Source organism: Lolium perenne, chromosome 4 (assembly GCF_019359855.2).
Source record: "Lolium perenne isolate Kyuss_39 chromosome 4, Kyuss_2.0, whole genome shotgun sequence".
In the NCBI taxonomy this organism is placed as follows: domain Eukaryota; kingdom Viridiplantae; phylum Streptophyta; class Magnoliopsida; order Poales; family Poaceae; genus Lolium; species Lolium perenne.
Genome location: NC_067247.2, coordinates 222,702,420 through 222,708,006, shown reverse-complemented (window position 1 = coordinate 222,708,006; position 5,587 = coordinate 222,702,420). Strand labels below are relative to the sequence as shown.

General features: G+C 48.9%; 1 long non-coding RNA gene across 2 annotated transcripts; it reads right to left on the bottom strand.

Annotated features, from left to right (window-relative positions):
- Nucleotides 1-219: 219 nt before the first annotated feature.
- Nucleotides 220-4,990, bottom strand: LOC127348842 (uncharacterized). Of its 2 annotated transcripts, XR_011756710.1 has the most exons (7): nt 4,766-4,990; nt 4,416-4,487; nt 4,250-4,329; nt 3,887-3,957; nt 3,738-3,814; nt 704-838; nt 220-579 (listed from the first exon to the last, which is right to left on the bottom strand). It is a non-coding gene; the product is annotated as an uncharacterized lncRNA (long non-coding RNA). The 2 variants fall into 2 exon arrangements; XR_011756709.1 differs by having other exon boundaries at nt 4,416-4,990.
- Nucleotides 4,991-5,587: the final 597 nt, after the last annotated feature.

The window sequence follows — 5,587 nt, the reverse complement described above, 5'->3', positions numbered from 1 at the left end:
ATTTGAGGATAAAGTTAGTGAGTAAATATGATTTTAAGTTCCACGACCAAATTTTAAACTCAAAATTTATATTGCCACGAAAAATTTAAAATATCCAGTAAATGCTATACATTACGAATGTTTCATCTGATTTGAGCATACCGTTTGTGAATAAAACTCATGTTAATTTCACGGGCAGAATTTGAACTCAAAATTCAAACTTCACATAAAATTTTGAAATAAATTCAGAAAATCATATAATTTGCATTATGCATTCTTGGGAAGTTTTAGTGAATTCAAACATACGGTTTGTGATTAAATACAGTTTCAGGCTGGAAACGTCTAAGGATGGGGGAATTTTTTATTGCTCAACTCCTGTCCGTTGGATTGGCTTTGGATGGCCGAGATGTCGCCAAAGTCCAGCGGTGACTTTCAATTTCAACGTCACTGGAAGCTGCATTCAATCTCACCATCTATATCATTCTCTTTCTCTCTCTCGACCAAATCCTCTCGCCATTGCCCCTCTCCACCGCACATCACAGTACTGAAATGCAACCTTGGGAGCTTGGGAGAAGTGCTTATATTAAAATTCTTTTAACTCTGCCATAAGAAAAAAAAAGGAGGTCAAAATCAAGAGTTACGCTCATTCAAGATAACTTCTTGGATGCAGCCAAGAAATTGTAAAACCACTCAATGATTGTGTAACGATTGTGCTCTCACTCACTTCTTGGTGGATGCAGCCTCCGGAGGTTTGAATGTGGGAGGCAAGCTGTACATTTCCTCCAATACTCTCGCCAGTCGCCACATCCTCACCCCCTGAGGCGCTTCCTTCACTCTCATTTGTGTCTTCTTAGTTCTTCTGTTCAACAAAGCATTTGAACACATAAGGAGAAAGTTGGTAAGCCATATGGTTTGGGGCGCCATACTGTTGGTAGTAGCACACTCTTATTTAAGTTGTTAGCATAAAACCACCACATTCCCAGCTAAATGTCCATTTTAGTACCACTTTGTATTTCGGGAGCAAAAAACCACCATATTTTCCTGAGATTTTCGCAAAAAACACTAAACCGGTATTAAACACGAATTGATAGCCATTCTGGCATAGAAGGCCCACATGTAAGGCTGATGTGGAAATATTAACAAGCCAGCCCATGTTAAAAAACAAAAAATCTCATTAAAACGAAAAAATCAAAAAAATCAAGCCACAGGAATCTGCTCTGTTCCTCTGTTCCTCGCCGGAGATCACGGCCGGGGCTACTACCCATCCCCTCGCAGGAGACCACCAGGCCCTCGCCGGAGACCACTAGGCTGCTGCCCTGTACCACACTGGAGACCACCTCGCCCCGATGAGCATCAAATTGCAGCCTCAGACCTCGTCTTCCCGACGACGGCCTCTGCTGCCGTCGTCGATTCGCCCTATCCAGACCTCGCCGGCGACCCCAACCTCCATCTCTTCATCCCCAAACGAGGCGCGCGAGCTCATGGCCGAGAGCGTGGAGATCCGTCGCCGCCGCTGGACCTGGTTAGGGTGCCTCGGTCGTCCATGCCGGGAGCGCACGGTGGAGATGGGGCCTGGTGGCGCAGGTCAACAGCGATGGCCTGCGCCGCAGGAGCACGGCAGCGGTGGGGGCAGGAGCACGGCGGCGGCGGCTAGAGCACCGCGGCGGTGGAGGCCGGAGCACGGCAGCGGTTCGTGTGATGTGCGGCAGGCATCGGGGTGGGCGGTTTTTTGTTCCTTTTTCAGATTCTGTTTTCCCCCTTTTCTGTAGGTTTTCATTTTCTTAATGTGAGCAGACGTGTGGGTCCCAGCTTATTTAAGTTGTTAGCATAAAACCACCACATTCCCAGCTAAATGTCTATTTTAGTACCACTTTGTGTTTCGGGAGCAAAAAACCACCACATTTCCCTGAGATTTTCGCAAAAAACACTAAATCGGTATTAAACACGAATTCATAGCCATCTGGCATAGAAGGCCCACATGTAAGGCTGACGTGGAAATATTAACAAGCCAGCCCATGTTAAAAACAAAAAATCTCATTAAAACGAAAAAATCAAAAGAATCTAGCCACAGGAGTCTGCTCTGTTCCTCGCCGGAGATCACGGCCAGGGCTACTACCCATCCCCTCGCTGGAGACCACCAGGCCCTCGCCGGAGACCACTAGGCTGCTGCCCTGTACCACACTGGAGACCACCTCGCCCCGATGAGCATCAAATTGCAGCCTCAGACCTCGTCTTCCCGACGACGGCCTCTGCTGCCGTCGTCGATTCGCCCTATCCAGACCTCGCCGGCGACCCCAACCTCCATCTCTTCATCCCCAAACGAGGCGCGCGAGCTCATGGCCGAGAGCGTGGAGATCCGTCGCCGCCGCTGGACCTGGTTAGGGTGCCTCGGTCGTCCATGCCGGGAGCGCACGGTGGAGATGGGGCCTGGTGGCGCAGGTCAACAGCGATGGCCTGCGCCGCAGGAGCACGGCAGCGGTGGGGCAGGAGCACGGCGGCGGCGGCTAGAGCACCGCGGCGGTGGAGGCCGGAGCACGGCAGCGGTTCGTGTGATGTGCGGCAGGCATCGGGGTGGGCGGTTTTTTGTTCCTTTTTCAGATTCTGTTTTCCCCCTTTTCTGTAGGTTTTCATTTTCTTAATGTGAGCAGACGTGTGGGTCCCAGCTTATTTAAGTTGTTAGCATAAAACCACCACATTCCCAGCTAAATGTCCATTTTAGTACCACTTTGTGTTTCGGGAGCAAAAAACACCACATTTCCCTGAGATTTTCGCAAAAAACACTAAATCGGTATTAAACACGAATTCATAGCCATCTGGCATAGAAGGCCCACATGTAAGGCTGACGTGGAAATATTAACAAGCCAGCCCATGTTAAAAACAAAAAATCTCATTAAAACGAAAAAATCAAAAGAATCTAGCCACAGGAGTCTGCTCTGTTCCTCGCCGGAGATCACGGCCGGGGCTGCTACCCATCCCCTCGCTGGAGACCACCAGGCCACTGCCAGGCCCTCGCCGTAGACCACCAGGCTGCTGCCCTGTACCACACTGGAGACCACCTTGCCCCGATGAGCATCAAATTGCAGCCTCAGACCTCATCTTCCCCAGCGACGGCCTCTGCTGCCGCCGTCGATTCGCCCTATCCAGACCTCGCCGGCCACCCCAACCTCCATCTCTTCATCCCCAAATGAGGCGCGCGAGCTCATGGCCGAGAGCGTGGAGATCCGTCGCCGCCGCTGGACCTGGTTAGGGTGCCTCGGTCGTCCATGCCGGGAGGGCACGGTGGAGATGGGGCCTGGTGGCACAGGTCAACAGCGATGGCCTGCCCCGCAGGAGCACGACAGCGGTGGGGGCAGGAGCACGGCGGCGGCCTGCCTCGCAGCAGCACGGCGGCGGTGGCTAGAGCACGGCGGCGGTGGAGGCCGGAGCACGGCAGCGGTTGGTGTGATGTGCGGCAGGCATCGGGGTGGGCGGTTTTTTTTTCCTTTTTCAGATTTTGTTTTCCCCCTTTTCTGTAGGTTTCATTTTCTTAATGTGAGCAGAGCGTGTGGGTCCCAGTCCACATCAGCAAAACAACACAGACAGGTGGGTCCCACTGCCAGTTTTCGTGTCAATTTGTTATCAATTATGGTTTAGTGTTTTTTGAGAAAACCTCGTCAAAATGTGGTGGATTTTTGCTCCCGAAACGCAAAGTGGTACCAAAATAGACATTCATGTCCAATCTTTCCCTACATAGAAGGAGTAAGGAAGTAAGGACTTACTAATGTGGATAAGCCGATACACAATATCTTTTACATCCACACTCGATTTGTTGATTCCTCAATGATCATCCAATATCCTGTAGAGTAAGTATGTTTTATTTAGAATTGCGTACTCAAATAACATTGTGCGGTTATTAGTAGTTTCATACCTGGTAGTATTTTCTCGTATGATGGAATAGCTCTTTGCCACTGTTATATTTTCTGTTTGCTGCGCATTGTCCTGCATAATGTACGATGAGCCAATTAGGTGTACACAGTTATTAGTTAATTATGCAGCGTTAGCTTGCAGAATGAAAAGTCTTGGATGTAGATTTGTAGATGAATTTTGAGAACCAAACAGCTGTCAAAATATCTAGCGAGTGCATTTATACCGAATGAAAGCAAATCATTTGGTAGAACAAATCTGAACGTAGAAAGGACAGGAGAGACACATACAACAATATAATTTGAACTATTAAACTGCCACTTGTAGTGGGCACTTTCCTGTGTGTGAATTGGAAAACATCACGTACCAGTGCACATAAGTTGGCAGATTCAGTTTTGATAACCCAAGATACTATAGGTTTCAAAACCTGTTCAAGTGCAGCAGATACTACAATATAGACAAATAGACCACAAATGAACTCTAATGTGAATGTGATATTAAGAACAAGCATCAAAACGAAATTGTAGACTTACAGAAGACTTGCGCTGGCAGAGTTGCACATGCAGATGCAGTTCAGAAACTCAGAGAGGTTACTTTGGTCGTGACTGCAAATATTTCGGGTGCATATACCACGTAACAAGTTCAAACTGTGAGATGTAGCTATGAAATGATAAGATGGCAGATACACGATCCAATGAGATAATACTCATGAGGATTGTACAGAAGATGCATGGAGAGATAGGGAACCGGACGCATGAAACCGTCGACTGCCGAGCTGCAGTATCCCCGAATTCTTCCCGTGGAAGGGAAAATACTTCAGATTCTTGTGCATTGGTGTCCCCTCTATGACCGTAGAGTGGGAGTACAGGACGAGAAAGCCAACCTGGAGAGTCGAAGAGCCGGCCGATGATGCTGGATCTGAGACATGGGGGCAATGTGATGCGGCGTCTATGGAGTTCGGTTCGATGGGTGGGGGATGAGAGGCGATTATAATCTGGGCATAGCTTGTAGTGGGCGTAGCTTAGATGGTACGGCGGGGCTCGTGCTGGGCGGAGATCGGAAGGGAAGGCGACGTCTCGGGGAGGCAGCGGAACGCAAGGGGAGCTCCCATCGGTGGGCGATGGTAGGAAGGAAGGAACAGGGGAGTAGGTCGAAGAGGATGTACGACGAGAGGGCTTGGATTATTAGTTGGGCTTGGCCCAATTGGGCCCGTTCGGGGCGATCGGAGAGACGAAGCACGACTAAACTGACGACGGACGGTTTGACGACGGAACAGTCTCCTCATTTTTAAGTAGTAGAGATTGGTGAGATGGTGTAGACCATGAGGTTTGATTTGGTTGGTTCAAATTAATGTGCCCGTGCGTTGCCACTGTCTAAAAGAAAATTCCATCATCTACACCCACCCCATCCACTCCTCCATTTCTGTAGATAGCGTAGTCGCTGCTTGTAACTGTTGTGGTCCCGAGACTATCGAGACTATCGAGACTGTCGAATAGGCAATACGCTTAGGTTGATATGGGTGTTCTTTTCATGTACCAAAATCTTTGTGTGTCGTAATCCTTTCTCTCACTCCACTGCACCCCCTCGTCATCCATGGTGAACCTCATATGCACTCTATTGTGGCAAGCTCGAGCAATAACCAGACGTGGGACGCATCTTACAGACCTTTAGTAATGTTTTCTTTAATGTAGCACCGCCATAATTG